This window comes from Panulirus ornatus, chromosome 55 (genome assembly GCF_036320965.1).
Source record: "Panulirus ornatus isolate Po-2019 chromosome 55, ASM3632096v1, whole genome shotgun sequence".
Lineage (NCBI taxonomy): Eukaryota > Metazoa > Arthropoda > Malacostraca > Decapoda > Palinuridae > Panulirus > Panulirus ornatus.
In genome coordinates this window covers 35,318,294-35,333,129 of record NC_092278.1, presented here as the reverse complement: position 1 = coordinate 35,333,129, position 14,836 = coordinate 35,318,294, and the positions used below count along the sequence as shown (strand labels likewise).

At 49.7% G+C, this 14,836-nt stretch overlaps 1 protein-coding gene and 1 long non-coding RNA gene across 26 annotated transcripts in view; one reads left to right on the top strand and one right to left on the bottom strand.

The window, feature by feature from the left end:
* Positions 1-14,836, top strand: part of LOC139765682 (uncharacterized) — a 303,519-nt gene that overhangs the window by 105,676 nt on the left and 183,007 nt on the right. The window lies entirely within an intron of this gene.
* LOC139765677 (uncharacterized) overlaps positions 1-14,836 on the bottom strand; it is a 135,644-nt gene that overhangs the window by 92,410 nt on the left and 28,398 nt on the right. The window contains exon 1 of one of the 23 annotated variants that reach the window (XR_011716727.1): positions 429-770. The exons of 20 other annotated variants lie outside the window; for them this stretch is intronic. The gene's annotated coding sequence lies outside the window, so the exon portion shown is untranslated. Of the gene's footprint in view, positions 1-428; positions 771-14,836 lie in introns of those variants that run through there. 2 more of the 23 variants (XR_011716722.1, XM_071693423.1) reach the window with 2 other exon arrangements.

The window sequence follows — 14,836 nt, the reverse complement described above, 5'->3', positions numbered from 1 at the left end:
CACACCTTTTCAGGGCTCCATCACACCTCCAGTCGCACCATCCCCCCCTCAGGGCTTTCCTAACCCCAGCACACACACCCCACCTACAACCCCTTCGGGCTTCCACTGAACCCCACACCCACCCACGGACATCCCTCAGGGCTCCCTACATCCTCAAACATTACCCTTCATGAACGTGTCCCATTCTCTCAAACTGGACGGGAAAGATACACATCCGCTTGAGAGAACCCGGGTTTACCTCAGAGGGGGGTAAACTCTCACGCCTGGCAACATATATACACGGGTCAGGTAAGCCCATTCGTCGCGAAGGCGAAGAGTTGACGGGTGGACGCAACCCATCTTAGGTCTGGCCCTAATTCCACCCATGCCATTATGTCTCCCGTCTCCATCACATTCCAGTTTCTTCGACCCCGAACGTCAATTCTTACCTGCAGAGTGCGTCTTCTTGCGTGCGAGGAATATGATAGTCACGGCCATTCCAGGACCGTGACACCAGCCATCCAGAGCCGTGACACCACTCTTCCAGAACCGTGACAACACACTTCCAGGGCCGCTACACCTTACCTTCCAGAGGCTTGACAACACACCACACTTCTTCCAGGGCCGCTACACCTTACCTTCCAGGACCATGACACCACCCTTCCAGAACCGTGACATCACACTTCCAGGACCGTAATACCTGCTTCCCAGGACAGTGACACCACACTTCCTCCGTCGGGAAGTGTCCTTCAGCACAGCATGAGGACCCACGTACAAAATGTCCCTCAGTACAGCATGAGGACCCACGTACAAAATGTCCTTCAACACAGCATGAGGACCCACGTACAAAATGTCCTTCAACACAGCATGAGGACCCACGTACAAAATGTCCTTCAACACAGCATGAGGACCCACGTACAAAATGTCCTTCAACACAGCATGAGGACCCACGTACAAAATGTCCTTCAACACAGCATGAGGACCCACGTACAAAATGTCCTTCAACACAGCATGAGGACCCACGTACAAAATGTCCTTCAACACAGCATGAGGACCCACGTACAAAATGTCCTTCAACACAGCATGAGGACCCACGTACAAAATGTCCTTCAACACAGCATGAGGACCCACGTACAAAATGTCCTTCAACACAGCATGAGGACCCACGTACAAAATGTCCTTCAACACAGCATGAGGACCCACGTACAAAATGACCTTCAACACAGCATGAGGACCCACGTACAAAATGTCCTTCAACACAGCATGAGGACCCACGTACAAAATGTCCTTCAACACAGCATGAGGACCCACGTACAAAATGTCCTTCAACACAGCATGAGGACCCACGTACAAAATGTCCTTCAACACAGCATGAGGACCCACGTACAAAATGTCCTTCAACACAGCATGAGGACCCACGTACAAAATGTCCGTCAACGCATCACGGAGACCCACGTACAAAATGTCCGTCAGCGCATTATGAGACACGTGGACAAAATGTCCCTCAACGCAGCACGAGACCCACGTGCAAAATGTCCGTCAACACAACAACATGAGACCTACGTACAAAATGTCCGTCAGCGCATTATGAGACACGTGGACAAAATGTCCCTCAACGCAGCACGAGACCCACGTGCAAAATGTCCGTCAACACAACAACATGAGACCTACGTACAAAATGTCCGTCAGCGCATCATGATACCCATGTACAAAATGTCCGTCAACGCGACATGAGATCCACGTAGAGAATGTCCCTCAACACAGCATGAGACCCACGTACAAAATGTCCGTCAACGTGAGACCCACGTACAAAAAGGACCCTGAGCACCGCACACGAGAGAGAGAGAGAGAGAGAGAGAGAGAGAGAGAGAGAGAGAGAGAGAGAGAGAGAGAGACCCCCGCACCCCTCCGTCTCATCGGGTTGTATTTCTAGAAGTGTCCCGTGATGACCGGGTGTGACGATAGATGGCGTCCTGTTGGTCAATACCTCGAGGTAAGAGCTGTGGTGTTTATCAGCGTGTGTGTGTGTGTGTGTGTGTGTGTAGAGAGAGAGAGAGAGAGAGAGAGAGAGAGAGAGAGAGAGAGAGGGAGAGAGAGAGAGAGAGAGAAGGGGAGCTGGGGGGAAGGGAGGGCCAAGCGCTGCTCCATCACGGTGCGGCAAAGGGGCGTTGCGTCCTCGTCGCCTCCGCCACTACACCCACCCACCCTCCAGCATCACTTGATCACGCCGCAGCAGCGCCTCTCTCTCTCTCTCTCTCTCTCTCTCTCTCTCTCTCTCCTTCCCTCCCTTCCTCCCCCCCTCCTCCCATCCCTCACTCTCACCCTCCTCCGCCGTGTGGCGGTGCCTCCTCCTCCTCCTCCTCCTCTGAGCTACGTGTGCTGGCTGGCCCCCGGCCCCTGCTCCCCGCGCGAGACAAAAGGCATTCGTCATCAGAGCGCGTCCGAACACGACAGGCATGAGCCGGGCGACTCCCCGCGGCCAACGCTCCACCACCCCGCCGCCGTCATCCAATTTCCACCCTGCAGTCTCCTGCCTTGCCTTGCCTTGCCTCTCCCCCCCTCACCCTCTCTCTCTCTTTCTCCCCTCCTCTACTCGCCCAACCTCAACGACGCTCCTGGCCTGCCTGGCTGGCCTAACCTCTCACCCCACACGCCTCCTGACACACTCGCTCCTCACCTCACCAGCTTGACGCTACGACACACGAAGGGCTGACTCCTCCTCCTCTCCTCCTCCAGACCAGTTCTGACGCTGCACGGGGTTCTCTCCTGGACACTGCTGACGCCACACACACACACTACCTCATCGCTGACCACTCCTGACTACTGACGTTCTTCCGACCGGGCTGACAGTATCACAGCCAGTCCTGACGCTACACTGGGGTGGTCTAGCTGTCCAGCCTTGACGCTGCATTGGGGGTCTCCCTGTCCAGCCCTGACGCTACACTGAGGGTCTCCCTGTCCAGTCCTGACGCTACACTGGGGATCTCCCTGTCCAGTCCTGACGCTACACTGGGGATCTCCCTGTCCAGTCCTGACGCTACACTGGGGGTCTCCCTGTCCAGCCCTGACGCTACACTGGGGGTCTCCCTGTCCAGCCCTGACGCTACACTGGGGGTCTCCCTGTCCAGCCCTGACGCTACACTGGGGGTCTCCCTGTCCAGTCCTGACGCTACACTGGGGGTCTCCCTGTCCACACCCTGACACTACACTGGGGGTCTCCCTGTCCAGTCCTGACGCTACACTGGGGGTCTCCCTGTCCAGCCCTGACGCTACACTGGGGGTCTCCCTGTCCAGCCCTGACGCTACACTGGGGGTCTCCCTGTCCAGCCCTGACGCTACACTGGGGGTCTCCCTGTCCAGCCCTGACACTACACTGGGGGTCTCCCTGTCCAGCCCTGACACTACACTGGGGATGTCCCTATGAATACTAATGCTGGCCACGTCCTCAGGGGCTTTTCCGACGCCTCCATCATTCTAAGCAGGTTGCCGGCCGCTACGCACGGCCTCCACACCATTTTGACGCAACCTACGCTTTGATCAACAATGACGCCAACACGCACGGTGTCCCCCCACCCATCCCTTGCTATCTCTCTCCCCACCTCTCCTCTCTCTCTCTCTCTCTCTCTCTCTCTCTCTCTCTCTCTCTCTCTCTCTCTCTCTCTCTCTCTCTCTATCTCTCTCACCCAAAGCAGACTAACTCCAGTCTGTATTATATGCAGTATTTCATCACCGATACGGAGTCTGGACTGTCAAAGGGGGAATATTTTGCCCATGAGTGGAGTACAGAGAGAGAGAGAGAGAGAGAGAGAGAGAGAGAGAGAGAGAGAGAGAGAGAGAGAGAGAGAGAGAGAGAGAGAGAGAGAGCATTGCCGTAACAGATCATCAAAAGACAAAGATAATAAGCCGTTGTGTTATCGAGGTGGATTGTCACAAGCCAAGCTCTCCTGATCGAAACATTGTATAACAAGTGTTCCTTTACACGTTATGAGCTTTCTTTTGAGAGGTGACGACGGGGGATGGACAGTGATGACAGCCTAAGATATATATATATATATATATATATATATATATATATATATATATATATATATATATATATATATATATATATATTCTTTCTTTCTTTCATACTATTCGCCATTTCCCGTGATAGCGAGGTAGCGTTAAGAACAGAGGACTGGGCCTTTGAGGGAATATCCTCACCTGGCCCCCTTCTATATATATATATATATATATATATATATATATATATATATATATATATATATATATATATATATATATATACATATATATATATATGAATATATATATTGATCACAGGGTAGATTGGGAAATGCCATATTTGGGCAGTTAAAATCGTTTCGCGACATATATATATATATATATATATATATATATATATATATATATATATATATATATATATATATATATATAGAGAGAGAGAGAGAGAGAGAGAGAGAGAGAGAGAGAGAGAGAGAGAGAAGGGCAGGGGCCACCACTACCATGGAAATCTATAACTGTACACACCAGGAAGCTGCTTTTCTCTTAAGCTGGAACGTTACCTTCACACACACACACACACACACACACACACACACACACACACACACACACACACACTGCCAGGGGGACCATAGTCCTGGGCGGCAGAGGCGTTCGTGTTGTGCCGGGTCTCACGCCCAACAGGCCTCAACTTACGTACGAGTTACGATAGGGTTAGGAGGGCTCTATCATTGCCACAGGTCAAGCCTGGGAGCAAGCTGCTCTTCCTCTACTGTGTGTGTGCGTGTGTGTGTGTGTGGCTGTTGTTGGACGTTATTAACGGGCACCCCTCGTAGGCCTATGGGTGTTGTGTCCACCAATTCCTAGAAAGTTTGGTCTGCCCTTTGTGGGCCTCTTTTTTTTTTAGATTTCTTCACTGTAATGGTGTCTTTTGTATGGCTGCAGTGAGTGTGTTACCTCCGCTTGACTGTGGCTTGTTTTGATTCTGGTGTTCATTTCACCTCTCGGTTCCTTGGGGAGGTATTTTGCACAGTCCTCCACGCGTGTCTTGCCGACAGGGAAGTACTTTCGAATGCAGATTGGGAACCAGGCCTTCCACGATCCTGCATGGGTTATGGGATAACACTCCCCTTCTTTCCTCGAGAGAGAGAGAGAGAGAGAGAGAGAGAGAGAGAGAGAGAGAGAGAGAGTACTTCCCCCTTCTTCCCTCGAGAGAGAGAGAGAGAGAGAGAGAGAGAGAGAGAGAGAGAGAGAGAAGAGAAGAGAAGAGAGAGAGAGAGAGAGCCTCCCCATCTTCGTTCGTGAGAGTACCTCCCCATCCTCGCTCGAGAGGACGGGGAGGTACTCCGCTCGTGAGTGTACCTCCTCCTCTTCGATCTAGGGTATACCTCCCTCTGTCTCCCTCAGAGAGTGTACCTCCCCGTCCTCGCTCGAGGTAGTACTAACAGTCTCGACGTTTTCATTCGTTCCCCGGAGGAGTTAATGAGTATCCTCAGCGTCTATCGAGGACCGTGGAAGACCTTAGCGTATAATCCAGCAGTGGAGACGACTGCCTTGGAAGGTGATGTTAGCACAAAGCATGATTTCATTTGAGAGACGGTTAGCGCCTTGAGTTCCGTCTCTCGTCTTGAAGGTCCGTAGAATCCAGCCTGCCCCCTCCCTCCCTTTTTTTTGGGGGGGGAGGAGATAGGGAGGAGAGAAAAGGCCATTGTTGCTCTGTTATGATCGCTTCAGGCTAGATTATCAGACTCTGTTACTACAAGATCTTTTTAACATTGCTCTTCAGAGCTATGATGATGGTGTTCGTCTCTGTCCCACATTGAGCGATGTGGGACAGATGTACCTCATCTCTCATCCCGCTAGGGAGTAAATAAGGAGTCGCCTCCTCCTAGCTGGTGTTGGAGGCGGTTCGCAAGCCTCACCCCTGCGAGGGAGGTGCATACCCTACATTAACGTTTTCTAGCATATGCCACGTCTAAAGACGAAGCCTGGCACTCGAGCTCTCTTTCCTAGATGGTGCTGACGTGGCACGCGTTTCCCCACCACCCCCTGGCTACCTGAACTTCATGCAAGACTATATAACATAGCCAGGTTGAGTCAACTCAGGGCTTTCTCCCGTGGCCCAACTTGACTTTACACACGCTCTCTCCTGGCCCGTCACGGCGTCTTGCATGGTCCTATGGCTATCATTGGCGAGGTCTACCCTCCATCCTCTCCCTCCCTCAATAAAATGAAATGAATTAAAGATACTGTCTTTATTTGTGAAAAAAAATACCACAGATGTAATTCCAGCAGGGGCAACAGAGGTAATTCCAACAGGGGCAACAGAGGTAATTCCAACAGGGGCAACAGAGGTAATTCCAACAGGGGCAACAGAGGTAATTCCAACAGGGTCAACAGAGGTAATTCCAAGTGGGTCAACAGAGGAAGATAAGTCGAAATAGGATTTTGGTCGGGTCGAGAGGAACCTCTCTAGGCCTGACCGCCTGTTATCGAGGAACGAGCCGCCCACTCGAACTCCTGATGGTGACCAAGGCCAGTAAGGGTGGCGCTTTGACGGGCATCTGTAGCACTGCACCCGAGTCCTGCCGAAGGAGAGGTTGACGGTGTCGACGTAGTGACGATACGAACCAGGTCATGGCGTCCCAGAACACGCGCGTGCCACATTGACCTCATGCAACGGTGTACGAAGGATAATAAGGGTTAACTCCAGCGACAAAGGGAGGGGTGACCATTTAACATCCCTGAAACTACGTCGGTGTGTGTGTCCTATCTTGGCTGTAGAGACTGTATACACTCTTGTAGTCCAGGAGACTAATCCCCACCCATCTCTGATATATATATATATATATATATATATATATATATATATATATATATATATATATATATATATATATATATACCACTGGCTCCGTTATACACCAGAGAGCACCTGGGTAGGCAGGTTATTAAGCAGGGACTCAAGTTAGGTGGAGCGTACAATCACGCTTTTGTAAATGTCAGATTAATGTATAAAACCAGTTTTAAGTCACTGAGATCGAATAAAGGGGGGGAGTTGTCGTCCGACTTTTTCCTACCCAGTAAGCATCGGTGTCAAGACGAGGCGGAGCAGTTCGATCTGGTCGCCTTCCGTATTTGGCGAGGTAGATATAAGAGTTAGTGAGATTAAAACTATGTAAGGCGACCGTAACACCTTTTTTTTTTTTTACCCCCCTATTGTTGATTGCTTGCTGGCGCCTCCCACAGATCCTTGTCGGTGGAAGTGATTCAAATCTTGCGCGAGAGATACTGCGGTAAATCATTCATTATATCAAGAGCCATTTTCGCCTTCATCCCTCCGTCAGCGTACCGCTGATACAGGCCTGATCTTGGAGACGAAGTCTCTTCCGGGCATGACTGAGAGGGGGAAACATTTGGGTGCCATTCAGTACGGCAGTAGGAATATCCCAACTCCTCCTCCTCCTCCTTCGCTCTCTACACCGTCGAGAGACGCGTTAGAGAACCGAAATCCTCACAAGTCTTGTGACCATATGATACTTGGGCTGTTTGGAGAAGGCGAGTATCCCCAGGGAACTAGTCCCCGTGGCCTCTTAACGCCGGCGATCTCGGCAAGGTTGTGATGAGCGGGTTATTGCTTCCAGTTGTTAATCTACGCTGGCCGTAAGTGACCCGACATTTCCCCTCCCACCTCGTCTAGAAGTGTCCCCATCTCCACTATAAGCAAGGGTCAGACAGTCACGGGTGATTCAGACAGTCACGGGTGAGTCTCTCTCTCTCTCTCTCTCTCTCTCTCTCTCTCTCTCTCTCTCTCTCTCTCTCTCTCTCTCTCTCTCTCTCGACTTGCAGCCACGGAACTGATCACCCACTTATAAAAGCATCTGTCCACTTCTCATGCATTCTTGCGGCTTGAAGAAGTTCGCTCCACCGGAAACATTACTTTGATACTAACATTACTCAGTGGTGTGGTGGTGATGGCTGTGTCGCTGACTTCTACCCCACTAGCCTGGGTTTGGATCCCCCAGCCCCCAACCCAACTCACAACCCACTGGCGCGGACACTGAGACGGCACACACACACACCCACACCCACACACACACACACACACACACACACACCGCCGTTGATCCTTCCTTCATCACGTTCGTAGTTACATGTCTACCACCAAACTTGAGCTTTTGAGTAAGAGAGAGAGAGAGAGAGAGAGAGAGAGAGAGAGAGAGAGAGAGAGAGAGAGAGTGGGTTGGGTGGTGGTTAAGTACGACAGCTGCGACAGGCCTAAGCCAAGAGCACGACAGCAATGTAAACTCGGCTCGGGATTACCCCCATGGGAGACTTGTGTCCACGCACGTCCTGGGAGACGCACCGCGGCCCTTAATGTACTGGCAGGCTTAATGAACCTACCATGGGCGGGGTTTGGTACTCTGATCGTATCTTGGGAAAAAAAAAAAAACTGCCCATGCATCCACTCGTGTCCATTTAATCAAAACCACAGCTCTCATCTAATGCATCTCGTCGTGTCCATGTTGTCCTTAATTTTTTTTTTTTTCCCCCCCAAAGAAGGAACAGAGAAGGGGGCCAGATGAGGATATTCCCTCGAAGGCCCAGTCCTCTGTTCTTAACGCTACCTCGCTAACGCGGGAAATGGCGAATAGTATGAACGAACGATATATATATATGTACATTTTTCGCACCGTTCTCCAAAGCAGCGGCTAAGAGATAGCAAATCACACACCAGGTGACCCTCTGATGGGGCCAACTTTGAACAACACACGAGTCGTGGATAACGTCTGGGTCACTTGTGGCATCATCACAGGCCCGTTACCCTTGTTAAGGTATTTCATCGTCTCGAGCACGGTACGGTGCAATCCTTGAGCGGTACGACCCATGGGCACAACAGTGTAAGCCCCCACCCCTTGGGCACGACGGTGTATGACCCTCGAGCACGACGGTGCACGATCCTTGGGTATGATGGACTATCCTTTGCTCAGAAGCCTTCGAGGGTCAAAGCCCAAGGCCGTCATTCCCTCGTACCGTCGTAACCAAAGGGTCGTACCGTCGTAACCAAGGCTCGTACCGTCGTAACCAAAGGGTCGCACCGTCGTAACCAAGGCTCGTACCGTCGTAACCAAAGGGTCGCACCGTCGTAACCAAGGCTCGTACCGTCGTAACCACAGGTCGCATCGTCGTGGTCAAGGATCGTACCGTCGTACCTAAGGCTCGTACCGTCGTAACCAAAGGGTCGCACCGTCGTACCCAAGGGTTGGACCGTCGTAACCAAGGATCGCACCGTCGTATCCAAGGTTCGTACCGTCGTAACCAAGGCTCGTACCGTCGTAACCAAAGGGTCGCACCGTCGTACCCAAGGCTCGTACCGTCGTAACCACAGGTCGCATCGTCATGCTCAAGGATCGTACCGTCGTACCTAAGGCTCGTACCGTCGTAACCAAAGGGTCGCACCGTCGTACCCAAGGGTCGTACCGTCGTAACCGAAGGTCGCATCGTCGTGCTCAAGGGTCGTACCGTCGTAACCAAAGGTCGCATCGTCGTGCTCAAGGATCGTACCGTCGTACCCAAGGCTCGTACCGTCGTAACCAAAGGGCCGTACCGTCGTAACAAAGGGTCGCACCGTCGTAACCAAGGGTCGTACCGTCGTAACCAAAGGGTCGCACCGTCGTATCCAAGGCTCGTACCGTCGTAACCAAGGGTCGTACCGTCGTACCCAAGGCTCGTACCGTCGTAAACAAAGGGTCCTACGGTCGTAACCAAGGGTCGCACCGTCGTGCCCAAGGATCGCACCGTCATGCTCAGTTGTTGGGGTAAGAGGCGGGTGGGTTAGGTTAAGACATTTGGCTGGTGACTTTTATAAACTGGAAATTAACCCGACCAACTGACGAGTATTTTGCCTCGAATACAGAATTGCAGTTCCACATCCACCAGTAGCAGGAGGATGACAGTTCAAACAGCCGGGCTGACGCCGCCCCTGTACAGCAGAGGAGGGTGGGCTGATGATGTGAACCCTTTAGTAAACGAATGGGAGGTGGTGGGTCACCCCCTACAAAAAAAAGGGAGATTGGGGACTGAGGAAGGAGATCATGACGTGAGACACAGGAGTTGAGGTGTCAGTTGGGTCGACGCTAGGGTGACCTCCCCTCCTACAGGAAGGGTTGGGGGTGGGTGGGTGAACCTCTAAGGGAAGTGGTTGTCAAAGTGACCCCCGGCAGCAGGAGGATTCGACGAGGTGGGTGCCACGCTGACCTTAAGAACGGGATGTTTAAGTGACTAATTGCAGAGTCGCGGCGGGTGATCCGAGAATCGAGTGATTCAGTGGCTTCCCTAAAATTGGGTGTGGTGGAGAGGTGACCCCTAGAACAAGATGCAAGGGCGACCTAAAGAAATAAAAAGAGAAGTGAAGAGACAAAGAGTAAAGAAAGAAAAAAAAGGAAGAGGTAGAGATGGAGAGAGTGAGTGTTGATTAAGTGCGGTGTGGCATCAATTAAGGCGGCCACGGTAGGAGACACTGAACAGCAGCAGCAGGCAGCAGCGACCCGCGCCTCTTCTTGCCTCGCCAACCCCCAAGCCCCGCCGTCGCCGTCGTCGTCCCCAGCTGCAGAAAAAGCAGGCAGACACACCTCTTTCCTCCTCCTTCCTCCCCCCCCTCCTCTCCCTCCTCCTCCTCCCCTCTGGCTTTTCAGGTCGCCGGCCCTCGCCGCCTCTCGCTTCTATTCCGGCCAAGATCTCCATCTGTGCTTTGCACTCGATAGCCATCAAGATTACCCGAGCCAAACAGACGTCCCCACCACCCACAACCCTTCGTCTCTCATCTCCCCTTGTCTTACTCATATTCAGGCTTCCTGCAAGTACTCCTGCACACAGAGTTTCAGCGATAAACCCTTCATCTCTCTCCGTTGTCTAACGCAGCTGCTGTATTAATTACCTATAAACAATACAGTATTGTATCTACAACACCCGTCGCCGTATGACGTAAGCTAACGCCACGAGGGAATGCTCAAGTCGCCATTTGATTCATCCGGTGTTGGTCGTTCTGAAGATAGTGGAGTAACGTCGTGTGGCATAGTGTGTTAGCACATGATGTGCAGAGGGTGATTTGACCTTCCTCCCGGTGACCTTGACCTCTTCCCGCGACCCAGGAGAACCCAACTATCTTACGTCATCATGTGTGAGGATTCGCGACGTACACACACACACACACACACACACACACACACACACACACACACACACACACACACACTACTATGGCGAGATTTACACTCATTCTCCGATAAAAAGTGTACATACAGGGAGTAGCGTTACATGTACACGTACAGTCTAGCGTGATATGTATACACACACAGTCTGGTACGACATGCACATGCAAATATCGTACCTCCGTTTAAGAAAGGTGATATGGAAATTTCGCTGAACTGCAGACAAGCCAGTAGCACCAATGAATATGACATATGGAAAAGTGAAATACACAGTGGGCAAGCAAGCGGGCGAGATACGAAGCCTTGCGAACGAGAAACTATACGTTACTGGGAGACAACACAGAAAAGAGGTTATGCATTACGTATCTCTTAGGTTTCTATGACGGTGTGAGCTCCAAGATCAAAGAGATGAATCGGTAGACTGTGTGTGTGTGTGTGTGTTCTTTTGGACTGCCAGAAAGCCTTTGACACAGTCCCCGATCGGAGGTTGATAAAGAGCTAGACTTACAGGCAAGAGTAAGTGGTCGATTCGACCGACTTCTTTAGTACGTACAGCACCTTAATGGGATGGAGTCGAGGCGACAGGTAGGAGGAGGGCGGGGAAATGGTGGGGGTGGAAGGGGGGAACAAGTGGTGTGCCGCAGGGTCTATTCTTGGGCCCAACTGATATTTCTTAGTTTATATAAATGACTTGCCGGATGGACTGGATTCTTATCTAAACATGTTTGCGGATGATGCCAAGGCCATGCAAGAAATAAATAATGACAGTGATTGCATCAGGTGGCAGGGGAAGGGAGGAGGGTTGTCGTGGACTTGGGACGAACTCAAACAGCTGGTCGGGTAAATGGCTGATGAAACGCAGCGTCAGTAAGTGCCAGCTAATGAAGATAGGACTCGGTGAAAGAAGGCCTTGAAGCTGCTATCACCTACCGGGAGAAGAGCTTCGGGGATCTATGTATGAAAGAGACCTCGAGAGATAACGTTGTGGGTTGACCCGTCGTCGCCAGGGCTGCACGTCAGGAGAGAGGTTTGGGGAAAAGACAAGACTGTCTGCTGGCAGATGTCAGAATCGCTTCTAAACATATGGGTGAGGGAAATGCCCGGTTAGCTACTTACACCATAGACGAAAACTTGGATCACGCGTCTGAGGTCGGTCAGCACACCTACAGAAGACCAGAGATCTGTCTGATTGAGAGGGGGTCAAGAGAAGACTGACTAAAGACCTTAATGAACAAATCATGAGTTACAGTGAGAGGCTGAGGGACTCAAGACTTGTACACCATGGAGGAGAGAAGAGAGACGGGTGACCTGAGTATCGTCTTCAAGGCTTTGAATCAGCTGGACGATGCATGACACAGTAAACATGACTTCATAAGGTGCAGTAGTACCACCAGAGACCACGCCAAAGATAGGCTAGTCAAGCAAGCTGATTAGAACGGAGGTAGAGAGTTACTGTGTTGTCCTGTGGGTGGTGGTGGTAGATGGTTGGTATGGGGTATACGAGCAGCCAATGGCTGCCGGAAGGATAGCAATGTTCAAAGAGTTGCATGAAGGCTTCAAAATGCTCAAGGGATAGGGATCCCACAGATGTAATATTGTCTTCCCATATTGTACAAATAGGTAAGTCAACAATCTGGCGTGACATCACACACACACACACACACACACACACACACACACACACACACACACACACACACACACGACGTGTCATTCACACACGCATGCGCCAGAAGATAATGAATAAATTGCTCGATAAATACAGGACTGACGAAAGCCGTCATTATCGTATGAACAAATCAGTACCTGGAAATGTCTCGGGGTCTGCCTCGCTAATAATTAACACAGGAACGTAAGCGGCCGCATCCAGCACGCTATTATCGCTAGGCTACGCTCCACGAAGCTGTTTCTCTACGCTTCGTGCAGGAGCTGTCATAGCGAAACACTCTGGGGAATCTGAACCACTGGTTTATAGCTTCCAAAACGATTGTAATATATATATATATATATATATATATATATATATATATATATATATATATATATATATATATATATATATGTGTGTGTGTGTGTGTGTTTTCCAAAGGTTAATTTTTTTTGAGGATATATATAGGTTTATATCCTCATGTAATTCCTCTGTATGGTGAAAATAAACCATTTTCTACTATATACAATTTCGACTACTACTACTACCACTACTACTACGACTACTACTACTACTAAAGCTGCCTGCTTACGACTACTTCTAGAAATTTCCAAAAATATCGATTTAAAGTTATATATAAAATAAACGTGTCCCCCCTCTGTAAGACAAACCATTTGAATTATATATGAATACAAAATAAACTGAAGACGACAAAGAGAATAATATTTCATAAATTAACAAACGATTCGATGATATTTTTATTCTATGCATCGGGAAATTATATGAAAGTTGTGTACACAAGTGAAATAGTTTTCACGAATAGCAGGGACCCTTAACTGTCAATAGAAAACGTAAATTACGTATCAGAAGCAGCAATCAAGTTTATAGCTTAAGGTTAAATCTGCGACTGGCTTAAAAGTCCGGTGAGTAACTTTAATGTACATGACTGGCTCAAGTCCAGAACTGGAGCCAGACGAGGAGAACTTGTCACGATGATTAAGTTCATTGGGAGGTTAAGTTGTGAGGGAAGTCATGTGTCTCGCGATGGGTTGTGTACCGTGGTCGGTAACCGGGAGATGCAAGGCTTTGTTGCTGTGTGTAGATGATGGAATGTGTTGCTGTATGTAGATGATGCCTCAGTGATGATGGAATGTGTTGCTGTATGTAGATGATGCCTCAGTGATGATAGAATGTGTTGCTGTATGTAGACGATGCCTCAGTGATGATAGAATGTGTTGCTGTACGTAGATGATGCCTCAGTGATGATGGAATGTGTTGCTGTACGTAGATGATGCCTCAGTGATGATGGAATGTGCTGCTGTACGTAGATGATGCCTTAGTGATGATAGAATGTGTTGCTATACGTAGATAATGTCTCAATGATGATGGAATGTGTTGCTGTACGTAGGTGATGGAATGTGTTGCTGTACGTAGAGGATGCCTTAGTGATGGAATGTGTTGCTGTACGTAGATGATGCCTCAGTGATGATGGAATGTGTTGCTGTATGTAGATGATGCCTCAGTGATGATGGAATGTGTTGCTGTACGTAGATGATGCCTCAGTGACGGTGGAATGTGTTGCTGTATGTAGATGATGCCTCAGTGATGATGGAATGTGCTGTTGTATGTAGATGATGCCTCAGTGATGATGGAATGTGTTGCTGTATGTAGATGATGTCTCAGTGATGATAGAATGTGTTGCTATACGTAGATAATGTCTCAATGATGATAGAATGTGTTGCTGTACGTAGATGATGCCTCAGTGATGATGGAATGTGTTGCTGTACGTAGATGATGCCTCAGTGATGATGGAATGTGTTGCTGTACGTAGATGATGCCTCAGTGATGATGGAATGTGCTGCTGTACGTAGATGATGCCTCAGTGATGATAGAATGTGTTGCTGTACGTAGATAATGTCTCAATGATGATGGAATGTGTTGCTGTACGTAGAGGATGCCTTAGTGATGGAATGTGTTGCTGTACGTAGAT